We start from the raw sequence: 13,287 nt of genomic DNA, 5'->3' as shown, positions 1-13,287 counted from the left end.
AAAGGGGCAGCTTCTTGACCTGAATTCCATGAGGATGCATTTCTCAGTGGTGTCCATGCACACACAGGTGCATGCATGCACACACACATGTGCGCACACACACACACACACACACACACATATATAGACTGCATCTCCTTTAAGAGGGACTTCAGCCCAGAGAAGGCACTGTGGGCAGAGCGCTACACGGGCATTTGTGATTTCTCTCCAGGACCCACCTGGGCCATCAGCTTCTCCACCGTTTGCTTGGTTGGCACCCAACCCACCCAGAACACAACCATCTGGACCCTCTTCTTGCAGACGCTGGATTCCGAGAGCTACATGTCCCCACGAGAGGAGGCGGGAGTCAGGAGCTGGAAGCCGCCTTTGCTCTGGGCCATGGCACCGTCTGGGAGCCACGAGCCACATTTGCTCTGTGGAGGGAATCGGCTTCCAGAACTTCCTCTCCGGGACCCAGGCGGGCGCAGACCTGGCCACGTCGCTGCAGCCGGGAGGCTCTTGGCAGCCATGACAAGGCTAATTAGCAGAAGACAGCCGCGTCCTGGGACCCAGCGCACCGCCTCCAGGGCAGAGAAATCAAAAGACAGATTTGTTTGTTTATTTATTATTTTTATGGCTTCAGCTCTTGCATGCTGAACTTGGCCATGGGAGGCATTTCTTTAAAAAATAAATTCTATTCTATTCTTGGATTTTAAGCAACTTGAAATTTCATTTTAACACTTTTCATTGACTTGTCCTTTCCCTCAAGAGCCCTGGCCGGTTGCTGGCTGCTGTCGGATGTCGGGGTTTTGGGTCTTAACGTCACGCAGGGCGGCAGCTGGGTGAGGGGCTGCAGAGAGACAGGCATGGACCCAGCGCCCCCAGTGACTCTGGGGATCCCCAGTGAGCTTTCCTGGGCTGGGAGCATGGGAGAAAATGGGGGTGGGGGTTCTACAAAGTCTGAGAGACTCACAGGGGGTCTGTGGACCTAAAAGGGCCGGGAGGAAGGGGAGATTAGACCCGCTCACTCGTTTGTCTGTCATTCCTCCACCGTCCTGAAGACGCTCCTGAGGAACAGCTAAGCGCAAGCACCCTTCCAAGTGCCAGGCGGACCAAACCCCGCTCTGAGACCCCGTCCTGGTGCCAGAGGCCCCAAGGGATGTTGCAGGAAAAATTGTGTCACAGCTCAGTTTGCGACAGCAACCTGGAGCCGGGTGAGAGACCAGGCAGCACTCAGAGGGTGGAGAACTCGGGTTTATTACGCCAGCGGGCCCAAAGGCGTTAACACTCCAAGCTCTGGGCCCCGCCTGTTGGGTTACACAGGCTTTTATAGGCTGCCAGTCTGCCCTCTGCAACATCCTATGCAAATGAGGTGTAAAAAAGTTGACTAATTAGGAACAAGCTTTGTAGAAATACACCAATCAGGAGGGAGACAAATAACCAATCAGGAGTGAGCTCAGGGAACCAATAAGATTTTAGGTGTAAGTAAGCTGTTTCAGAGGCAAAAAGTGAGATAGAGCCTCCGGGTCCGGGAACCGGGTGGTGCTGGCAGGAGAGCAGCGGCCCTGCTGGGGGTCCTGCCGGTCTTTTTATGGGGCTTCCCGCCTCAGGGAGAGTGAAGACCGGGCGTCTGGGGCAGAGCTGGGCGGGGGCAGAGAAGCCGGGGGAGCACCTGCACCGTGTGTGGCTCCCGTGGACCCTGAGGGGCGGCGGGGCTCCTCCAGCGTCTGCACTGCCAGCCCCCCCCCCCGCCCCCTCCCCGGCGCCGATCAAGCCAGATGAGGGAAACTCCCGCCTTTTCTGTGTTTCCGCAAACGCGGGAAAGGACCGCGTTAGCTCCCGGGCTAAGGACGGGCCGGGGGGAGCTGCTGGCCCCTCAGCCCGGTTCTGCTGCGCAGAATGAGGGCCCCGAGCAGAGCTCTGAGAAGGAGACAACAGGGTGCTCAGGAGAGCGGGGAGGCCACAGGCGGCCCCTCGGAGCCCCCGCGTGCGGCCCAGCCGCGCAGAGCTGGCCGGTGGGCACACGAGGGCCGGGGACACCGCACGTCCTCAGACATCGCCCAGCGGTCGGTGGTCCCCGGGGAGGTTTGGTCGGGGGTGGGGGGGAAGGAGCCGACTCTGAGCAACGCTTGGGGAAACAGCTCTGGGCGGGCGCTGGAGGACACGGCCCCGCGTCCCGCCGTGGGAGCCGGCGGGCCCCTCGGCCTCCAGGACACAGCGCGTGCCTGCTCCCCTCCTCCCAGGCCTGCCCGCAGAGGGGTCAGAGGCTCAGGATGGTGGGGACCAGCAACGCCTGAGACTGACGTTTCTACCTTGAAGTTACACCAGCTTCTACGCTGAGAACTTGCTGACTCCCGCTAACCCGCGGGTGGGAGGCCTCGCCCAGGAGCACGTCCCACAGCGTCAGGGCCCTGCGCTTCTCGAACAGAAGAGGGTCAGGGAGAGCCGCCCAGAACACGCGGCGGCTCGGCGAGCCAGCAGGAGGCAGCCGCCCATCGGCCGCGCCCACGGCCCCTCTGCACGCAGCAGGGCAGCTGCGCCCCCAGTATTCCGTCTGCCTTTCCAGGCCCGGGAAGAGCTGACCAGTCCGCGCCCTCTACAGGTCCTCTCTGAGGAGGCAGAGGCTCCGCTGCATCTCTGCAGCCAGGCTGGGGTCCTGTGGCCCCCCAGCTATGAGGGGAGTGGGGCTTTTTCTCCCCTTTTCTTTATTTTGTTTGTGCGTTGGGAGTGGAATGTATCAAAAACAGAACATGAGGCTAGCCGCCGTATGCTGCTCCTCTAAGAGAAAGGCCCTGCCCGCCCCCGAAGACCCTGAGAAGAAGAATCGCAGGTTTTGCCCAAATTACTCAACACTTGGGTGGGTTCAGCCTCTGCCTGCATCCTCTGCCGCTGACCTTCCCACATGGCTCCAGCCCCGGGCCCTCCCGCCCCAAGTGCCACCTCCCAGGCGGAGCCGTGGACCCCGGCGACCAGACGTGTGGCCCCTGCGCTGACACCAGCCCATGTGCACAGGCAAAGCCCTGATTCCACGTCGCCCAACGCTTGCTGCTTGATTGACTGTAGTGTTAATGGTCATGGTCTCTAGAAGTTTTTCTAAGATAAAGGGGAGAGAGTGCAGGGCAGCGAGATGCAGTTGACAGTAAGTGCTTATTATGTAATTATGGACGCATTAATATGCATATTTTCTCTGCAGTTGGTAGCGCCTAAATACATAATTATTGAATATTTAAGAAGCACGTTATCTCCAGAGCTCTCTGTCTGCTGAAAAGTAGGAAATGTTCTCCCGTGGAACGTGGCTAAGTCCCTCTTGCTACAAGGGGCCTGCGGGTGACAGAAGTCTCCAGACGGTGGGGAGGGGGCAGTGGGGACCTGGCTGAAGGGCAGAAGCTGTTGTCACTGAAGGTGCTTCTCAGGGGCAAGTGCGCCTCCCAGTTCTGCAGCTTGAACGGGAATGATGTAAACAGAGCGGGGGGCGGTGCCCTGGATGAGGTCCCGGAGCAAAGAGGAGCAGGAAGGACGGAGCAGCCGTGGGCGGGGACGGCAGGTGAGGGAATCAGGACACCAGGACTGGGCTGGACTCTGCGGACACCGGTTTGCTGCCCATGGGGAGAGAGCAATGCGGGGAGAGATGGAGAGGCATCACCCACGTGCACACGTGCACACACACAGGCACACGTGCACCCACACAGGCACACGTGCACACACACGGGCACACGTGCACACACACAGAGGCACACGTGCACACGCACCCACACAGGCACACGTGCACACACACAGGGGCACATGCAGCAAGATCTTAGGATTTCAGGAGCAGATACAGACCAGGACAGATCTTTTCTCGTCTTTCCTCTCCCTGGGAACAGTCTTCGCAACCCCGGCACCTGCCCAGAGGACACCCCTGACTCTGCGGCCCCTAACGCTTCACCGTCATGGCTCTTGAGGCCCAGCGGCCCTGTGCCTTCCAGGTGAGCCGCTGTGGCTGCCTGCTGGGCGGGGCGCCGTGGTCCGAGTGCCCTGCCCGCACACCTGGCACAGCTGCCGAGTACCATGTGGGCTCCTGGAGGACCAGTGGACAGGAACAGCGCCTGCTGGGAGGGGTGAGATGGCAGGACTGTCCCCCTAATCATGGCCAACTGGGCTAGGCCTGTCTCCTGCCTCCCAGGCGGTGCCACCACAGATTCCAGGCTCTTCCCAGATTCGGGGTTCACCCTGCCTTCTGTGTGTGCAGGGAAAGGGCCCAGGAAGGCAGAGGACTGTGGGAGATGCGAAGGCAGCTGCCGGCAGGGCGGGTGGCCGAGGTCTCCCGAGTCCCCTTGCAAATGGGCCAGGTCTCTCTTCATCAGACCACAGGGCACCCCAGGCGGCAGGCCCGGCAAACCCCCCTCCCTCTGCCCGTCTGGGGGTCTCCTGGGCTCAGGCACCTCTTTTTGCCCCAGTAGAGATGTTGGGGGACACAGCGTGAACTGCCTAAACCTCTAGGGCCAAGCAGGCGCTGTGAGCAGGTGCACCGCAGCCAGCGATCCGTGAGCAAGACACAGGGGGTGGGCTGTGCGAGGACCAAGGCTCCTGGTGCTTCCACGCCGTGGCGTCCGCGGTGAGGACAAACCCCTCCATCCCAGAGAGCCTGCAGTGTCAAGTTGGGACCACTTTGAACTGTGAATGGGCTTCCACTCTTCAGAACTCCCCTCTCTTCCACCTTGGATGTCCCCCGTTGCCCACCTCCCCGAGGGGACTCCTGCAGAGCAAATGTCTGATTTGAGCTCAGAGGACACGTGGAGTCCGCTACTTTTCCACACGCTGCGGGTCCTCGATCCTCTGCTGAATGCCCAGGGCCGGCTGCATCCCCTCCCAGGCCCCCAGGACTCCTGCCACTTGGAAAGCCAAGCCCGCCCCAGCCCAAGCTCCCTGACCCTCAGGGGACAGAGTGAAGGTGTGATCTCACCTCCTGTCTGCGCCCACTCCAGGAGGGACAGCCCTGCCCTCCTTGGTGACCTCCGCTGGTTCCTGCATTTAAGATGCGAGCTTCCCACGGCCACATGTCCTCCAGAAACTTCTCAGCACCTGCGGATCCCTCCCTCCCTCCTGGCTGTGACCCTGAGGACACTGGAGACCTGGAGACCACGGGGACAGCGTGGCCTCCCTGGGCTGAGGCTCTGGCCTCCCCAGCTGGTTCCCCCAGCGCCGGGGACCCCTGGGTCCAGGTCACCACCTCGATTCCTGCACTCAGCACCCCTCCCTTGGCCCAGGGACAATGCTTCTGAAGACCAGGCCCTCTTGCGTTTCTGGGCTCAAGGGGCCCCTGGCCTTCGGGAAGCCCAGCTCAGCTCCTGTTCCCGAGGAAAGGAGAAGGGAGGGTCTGTCCTCGTACGTCCAGCCGCCCGCGTCCAGCTCTGCGGTGAGGGCCGCGCGCTCTGAGCCTGAGCCCCGCGCGGGGAGGGGCGGCCCCACGCCCCCGGGTGCAGCAAGGGCCCCTCAGACTTGCTGGCACCTGGCCGTCCTTTCCTTGACAGTTTTTAAATTTTTTAAATTTATGTATCTATTTTTGTTGACATATAGTCAGTTTACAATGTTGTGTCAATTTCTGGTGTCCAGCACAACGCTTCAGTCATACAGGGACATACGAATATTCTTTTAAGCCGTAAGTTACTGTAACATATTGGATACAGGTCCCTGCACTGTACAGCAGAAGCACGTAGTCTGTTTTATATATAGTAGCTAGTATCTGCAAATCTCAAAATCCCAGCACAGTTTTTATCTTTAACTTCTTTGTGGGGGAGGTAGTTGGGTGTACTCATTACTTTTCGTGATGGAGGTGCTGGGCACTGGCCCAGGACCCTGTGGACGCTGGGCAGGCGCTCCCCCACTGAGCCGCCCTCCCCCTTCTCAGCAGTTCTCACAGAAGGAAAGACGGAATCCTCTAAGGGGCCGGCTGGCGCAGCACAGGCTCTGAGCGGCCAGGGCCGTGCGCGGGTGGGGCGCCCCGTCCACCCCACGGCTGCCCGGCGCCGGGGTGGGGCTGCCCCCGGTGTTTGTCGAAGCAGTGAATGCTCATGCAGGGAACAGACAAACATGGAAAAGTGGAGAGAATGCGTGGACTTCAGATTCTCCTGCTGTGCCTGCCAAATCGGGCACGGTCACGTCAGGGCTGTTGCCCCAGAGGTGGGGGGGACGCCTCTCCTGCGTCCCCGCCGCCGCGCAGTCCCGGGCTGCCGCGCCCTCACCCTGACGTCGCTGGGACCCAGGAGCCATCCCTGCGTGCTGAATACCGAGGTCGGTATTTTTAGACGCAATTCTTTAATTTTTGAAAACCCTCCAAAGAGATTTTAGTGATGGGTACGTAGTTAATAAATACACATAAATTGAAGAGCTATAAAAAGAACTCTTTTAAGAACTCTCTGTTCTCTTTTCCATTTCCTGGAAGCTCATTAGCACATGTGGAGAGAGGCGCGCTCCCGCCCTGGCGTCTGGGAGCGGGACGCTGACCCCAGGCCGACGGCCCTTCCGGGATGCCACGGCCCCAGGGCTGGAGAAGGTGGTGCTGAGTCCAGTGACCTGGGGTGTGCCCAAGGCTCTCCCAGGGCCCAGCCTGCTCTGCGTCCTGGTCAGAGGCCCTGGACAGCGGACCCTTGAACAGGCTTGGAGACGCCGAGCCCCCGCAGGGAGGGCCGGGTGAACATCAGTTTTCTGGAGGCTCAGGAAGTCTTGGCCCGTCCCTTAGACGCAGGCGGCACTGTGCACAGGCGGGATGCTCGGCCCTGCCACCGGACAGGTGCCTGGAGGATCTGCCTCAGGGAGCACACAGGCCAGCGGCCCAGCCCACGGGCCACAGCAACACTGAGAGTGAGGAGAGCGGAGACAGAGAGCACAGAGCGCGGCTGGGGGCCCGGTCAGCGTCCTGAACCTTGCACCTGAGAGCAGAGGCCCAGCCACACGCAGAGTGGGAACCGGAGGCCTGATAGCGGGAACCACAGCAGGTGCCAGTGTCCTGAGGTGAGAGGCATGTGCAGTGCGTGGGAGGCCCCAGGAGGGCTGCCCGGGTGCACGACCGGGCCGGGGAGTCCAGAGGGCAACGGGGAGCCACTGATGAAAGGGACCCGGAACTGCATGTCCCCAGGCGGTGGCCTTCAGGGTGGGCGTGGGCGGGTGCTCGGGGCGCTGCGCGCACGGGCGGAGTGGGGTTCGCTTCCCCTGCCCCGATGCCCGGGGACGCGGGTGCGGCCTGTTCTGGAGAACACGGCTGCACCAGCCGCCACGAGCCTCCGGGCGGACAGGGGCCGGCGTGGCCATTTCTGGGCGAGGGCGGATTTCCCACGGCCTCGGTGGAAGCGTGAGACGGACCCCGCTGTCTCCTGCCTGAAGCTGTAAGTGGCTGTGGTTTTGGGCAACTTCCCTGAAAACCTCGCAGCTGTTTCAGTTGCCGCATCTCCAGCTTTTGAACATTGTCGCCGGCCCGGCAGGCTCGCGGAAGCAGCCAAGCCCTGCCCGTCTCACTGTCTCCAAAATCCCCAGCAGCCCGGCGCCCGGAGGCCTCCTGGGGACCGTGCGAGGCTCGGGGAGCACCTGCTGCCCCTGCCTCTGTGTCCCTTTGACTCCGTGTGAGACGGCCTCCCCTCGCCTGCAGTGATGGCCCGTGTCGTGTGCAGCGCCCTTTTGGAAATGGCCAGCATCTCTGGGTACACGCGTCTGTCTCGGTGTCTCCAGTCCTCGAGCCCCCTTACTCAACCTCTCTGTTCTCACTGCTGTGTGGCTCCCGCCTCGGCCCCTCGGCATTTCTAAACCCTTTCTTCCCCCAACTTTTGTGCTGCCGTGGGCTCGGCAAGCCTCCCGTTTCACCATGTACCTAACTCAGCCACATTCACCCACTCTTGGACCCGGTTCAATTCAAGGTTCTAGACATGCAAGTGTCGCTGGTTTATCTGGGGGTTAAGAAGCTGAAGGTGGGCGTGTTGACGACGCCAAACAGCCCCGTGGTCCTCCACCTCCCCAAGGTCCCCCGCCTCCCTGTGGTCCCCCGCCTCCCCGTGGTCCTCCCACCTCCCCATGGTCCTCCCACCTCCCCATGGTCCTCCCACCTCTCCGTGGTCCCCCGCCTCCCTGTCGCCTGCACCTCCCGCAGGTGGACGCTGTGCTTCGCCCCGTGGCTCCCCCGTTTGCAGCGGCTTCTTGGCAGACCGCCCGGCCCATGTCAGCAGCTTGGAGGGGTGTGGCAGGTGGCCTTTGCATGTGTCTCCGGGAATGTGGGGCCACCAGACAGCACACAGTGAGGACACGTCTGGGGGCCAGGGGCTCTGAGCCAGGCAGATTGCGTGACTGCAGGTGAGTCTCCAGGAAACCCGGGTCATAAGACAGATTTGAAACTGGACTGAGCAGAGACACACAGCAGGGCGCATGCGTGCACACTCACCCACGAGTCACCCGGCATCCACCGAGCACCAGGCACTGTCCCAGGTCCTGGGGCCTGAGCAACGGGCAACAGCCCCCAACAGTGTCCCCTTCCTGTGGGCCTCATTCCAGAGGGGAGGCAGGTGGGGACTGCTGAACCACCGCAGCAAACACATGCACACACACACGCATCTACACATGCGCACACACATGCATCTACACGCGCACACACGCACACACGGGATGAAGCATGAACTGGGGAGGAGTCCGGTTCTGGTCTCAACCTGGGCGCCAGCCTCGTCGCCCCAGCCACCCTGGGCAGGGACGGGGACCCTTCTCTGTGGTGACAGAGGAGCCAGGAAGTCTCTATTAAGTATATAAACAGTATTTTTTCTGACCTTTTTAAAAATGAAACATTTCAACTCTAGAGGAAAGTCAATAATACAGCAAACAGCCATTTCCTAACACTCAGATTTAGTCATTTTTGAAATATTTGCTTTAAATATTTCCCTAAGAAATAAAATGCGATTGAACCCTCGCCCCGAATCCCGTCTGCGTCCGGGACCTCTGCCTGGAGCCGGGAGAGCCCCAGAGCAAGTGCGGCCTCACCTCCCCACTTCCCTGTGTCCAGGTTTTCGTACGTATCTGCGTGGTGGGCTTAGGTTTCCTGTGTTTTGCAAACCAGATAAACAGTTTCATTTGTACATTTCACTGTACACGTTGCTTTAAGAAAGAAATCCAACCTGCCTCTGAGAGCTGTCAAAGCTGCTACACTCGTCCTCCGTGCATCTTAGCTGCGTCACGTCCCACCTGGGGAGCAACAGCATTCAGGCAGGTTTGTTCGCCTTTGACAGCCGGCCCCGTGGGACCCTCCTTCCTGCGCTACTTCACCTCATGAGGAGACGCCGTCGCCGTCCCCCACGGGGCTGGCGCTGGCTTCTGCTGCTCCCCTGGGGTCCCCGTGACCCCCAGCTCCTGGGGCCTCTCACCGGAGACCTGCCCTCCGCTCACCCTGGGCTGCAATGCGGCGTCTTTAGAATTTTGATTTCCTTGATGAACAGAGAACGCGTCCTGTGCTAGGTCGCCAAATCCCCTTCTCTGGGACGACCCACCCTGTCCTCCGCCCAGGGGCCCGCTGAGACGACTGGGTTTTGCTTCCTAACTTACAGGAACCCTCTGCGTGTTTCAGATACACTTTCTCGGGTGTCACCGCACTGCAGGCACCTCTCCGTCTGTGGTTTGAATTTCCCCTTCCCGGGGGCTGTGGTAGGCAGTGCAGGAGTCTTCCTTTCAAGGTCATTTAAAAAATTTTTGTTCCAGATTGTGCATAAGAGAACTTCCCGAGTTATTAGGTCATGAAGACGGCCTCTGATTTCTTCCAGTTTGTAAGCCTTCACTTTTCGCGCCTAGAGGCCCCGTCCCTGAGTCTGCGGGGGAGGCCCCGTGCAGCTCTTGGCTGCCCCCCGCCCAGGTCTGCCGTGCAGCTGGGCTTCCTGCCCCGTGGCCGCCCGGGCTCCAGGGGCCGAGCCGGCTAGGTTGGGGCCACACAGTGGGGACCAGCCGTGCCTGGTCTCTGGAGCAGCTCGGAAGCAAAGGGCCCCACTCCCGTCACCTTCTTGGTTTACACAGAGCGCCAGGCCCGTCAAGGGCGCACAGCGAGCCCCCCAGGGTGAGCAATCAAGGACGTGGCGCCTGTGTGTCAAACGGCCACGAGGGCTTGCTCTTGGCTGTCATCTCTTCTGCTTCTCTTCCTTCGTTCCAGCAGTTTTGTGAGGTCTCCAGGCTGCCCCTGGCGGAGCAGACCCGGGGCCTTCCGTGTGGGTCTGGCTCCTCCGAGACTTTGAGACAGGAGGGAAGGGGCAGGGCACAGCCGTCAGCACAAGATGGCGGGAGCTGACCCCCAGGCGACCGTGACCTTCCTGGTCTGCTCCCGGTGGTGTATCAGCATGTGAATGGCGCTCCCACAGGCGCCCTGACGGCTCTGAGGCTGACCCTGAACGGGCCCCGCCCCTTCCCCGGAGTGGTGGGAACAGTCCTCCCACTCGTCACCATATGAAGTCACCGAGCCCCTGGACACTGTCACCCCCGCACCTGCCTGCAGCCCTCCCAGCCGAGTGAGACGCCTGCACTCAGTCCACTGAGCCTGTGTCTGAATAAACCTGCTTTCACTCCTGTGGCTCCTCTTGAGTTCTTTCACTTGGCAGGACCCGAGCTGAGCTCTGGGGCACGGCCCTCCTCTCGCACCCCCACGTCTTCCCGCGTCAGCTCCGCTCTCCGCCCGGCCGCCCCGCAGGCTGGCCTGAGGGAGTAGCAGGCGCTTCCCTGCACGTGTCGCACACCCAGGCCCCCTCGGGGAGCAGAGCGGTGCCAGCCCTGGTCGGTTTCCAGGCCATGGGGGGCTGGGGCCACACAGGGCGGCCTGGGCCTGTCCTCCCGCGGGCGGGGAGCCCTCCAGTGCCGCCCCAGCAGCCCGCTGGCCTCCCTCCCGCCCGGGCCCCCGCAGCCGGGCTGGTGGCAGAGCTGAGCCTGGCCACTCCCGCCCCGCCTTCTTGTTGTTTGTTTCTCCTTTAAAACGTGGCATTGGCCAAAGCCACGTTTCAGGGTGGACCCCAAGACCCAGGACCCTGAGCCCCCACCTGGCTTCCAGGGCGATGATTTCAGCGTCCCCCCACTGCTGTCCCAGAGCGGCTGTGTGGGGCAGAGCCCCTGCTGCGAGGGGGACGAGGGCCCCCGCTGTTGCAGGAAAACGCCTCCTAAGTGGCTGCCCGCAGAGCTGGTTTTAGAAACGTAAACGTGCGCTTGGCCAAGAGAACAATCTAGGGGAAGCCTCCTCTGAGACATCTGACGCTCTGTTCCCGACGTTCCTTCTGACTCACCTCCTGGGTTGGGAGGGGGATGGCCCTGACCTGCAGATCAGATTCTATTTACAAACCAAAAACAGACTCACTGGCGTAGAAAACCAACTACGGTGACCACAGGGGAAGGTGGGGAGGGACAAGTCTGGGGCTGGGGACTGACAGACACACACGGCTGTATATAAAGCAGGTAAACAGCAAGGACCTACTGCAGCCACGGGGAACTGGATTCAATAGCCTGTAATAACCTTTAATGGGAAAGAATCTTGAGAAAAGAAATGCACGTGTGTATCTGTATAACTGGATCACTTTGCTGTACACCTGAAACTAACATTGTGAATAAACCACACTTCAATAAAAAATTTTAAAGAGAAAGGAAAGAAAATCGCTTCATAAAATCAAAACCAAAACCATGAAGCATTCTTTGCCCAGAACTATTTTCAAACATTTTACAACATTAAAATCAGGGCAGGTTTACCCATGAGGCCCGGGACCCCGGGACAGGGAGAGGCCACAGACGTGGGTTACAATCTGAAGAAAAATAACGAACATGTAGATCAAAGAAAACGTCTCTATGTCTCATATGTATTAAACACAGATTTGTCTTCACGTCAGTGCAGGCGTGAGAGAGGCCGAGGGAGCGGTTGACGGACGTCGGGGGAAGGGCCCACGCGTCCTGTTACACATTTCTACGTTTGGTTGGTTTATCTTTTATTAGTGAATTTTGAATTGAGGTGGGAAGCCCCCCAAAAAACGCAGCAGAGCCCCCACTCTCGTGCCGACACCATCCAGTTCCCTGGCCCAGAGGCCCTATCTCACTTTTTGCCTCTGAAACGGCTTACTTACCCCTAAAATGCTATTGGTTCCCTGAGCTCACTTCTGATTGGTTATTTCCCTCACTCCTGATTGGTTATTTCTCTCACTCCTGATTGGTCTATTCCTACGAAGCTTGTTCCTGGTTGGTCAACTTCTGTTATACCTTATTTGCATATGATGTTGCAAAGTGTAGACTGGCAGCCTATGAAAGCCTGTGTAACCCAACAGGCGGGGCCCAGAGCTTGGAGTGCTAACTCTTCTGGGCCCGCTGGTGTAATAAACCTGAGTTCTCCTGCTCTCCCGGTGTTGCTGGGTCTCTCGCCTGGATCCAGGTTGCTGTCACACAGATCTGTGACACGTTTTTCGCAACAGAATTTAGTTACAGAAGTAAATTAAAATTTTTTTCTTCGCCATATAATTGACATCTAATTTTGATCTCAAGGATACAGTAGCCTCATGAAAAGAGTTGGTAACATTTTTTTCCTAATTTCTTAAAAATCTGACATAAAACGGGAGTTTTCTGATCCTTGAGAGGAAATTTGAAATTCTTTTTCTGGTTATGAAGCAGAAATGCCAGTTAAAAGTGTAAGCCGCTTTTTACATCTAACAGTTACATATCTATGTATTTGGCATCTTTTTGAAACAGTTTGGGTACATTCTTTGTAAATCATCCACTCTGATGATGGTTTTCAATTTTTCAGGTAAAGTTGTTCATAGTTATTTCCACTCTGGTTACGTGTTTTTAATTATTGAGTTAAAGTTGTTCGTAGTATTGCCTTAGTTTTAAGCTTCTATTTTTCCCGCGGTTGGACTTCCGTTCTCTCAGTAACGTCTGTCTGTGGCCCCCTCCCTCCTTCCATCAGTCTTGCCAGAGCAGCGTCTGCTCTGCTGTGCTGATAAAGTGGTAGCTTTTGGTACTCATGACCCTATTTCTTTGTTTCCTGTTTCATTAGTTTAAGTTCGTAATTGTTTATTTTTTGTTTGTTATTCTCTGGTGTTTTAGTAAATCTTTATTTTTTATTTTTCTTACTGTATATACATATACAATATAATACATTTACAAACTTTATATATGATAAAATACATTTTTACTTTAAAAATTATTTTTATTTTAGATATAAATTATAATATATATAGTTTATTTTTAATATAAAATATTTCAATGTAATATTAAAAATAAACTATATGTATTAAACGTTATGTTTTCCTCTAAATGAGGAAGCTACACTCCTTGGGCCAAACCCAGCCCCGCCCC

The sequence above is a fragment of the Camelus dromedarius genome, chromosome 11 (assembly GCF_036321535.1).
Source record: "Camelus dromedarius isolate mCamDro1 chromosome 11, mCamDro1.pat, whole genome shotgun sequence".
Classification (NCBI taxonomy): Eukaryota; Metazoa; Chordata; class Mammalia; order Artiodactyla; family Camelidae; genus Camelus; species Camelus dromedarius.
This window is presented reverse-complemented; position numbering follows the sequence as displayed.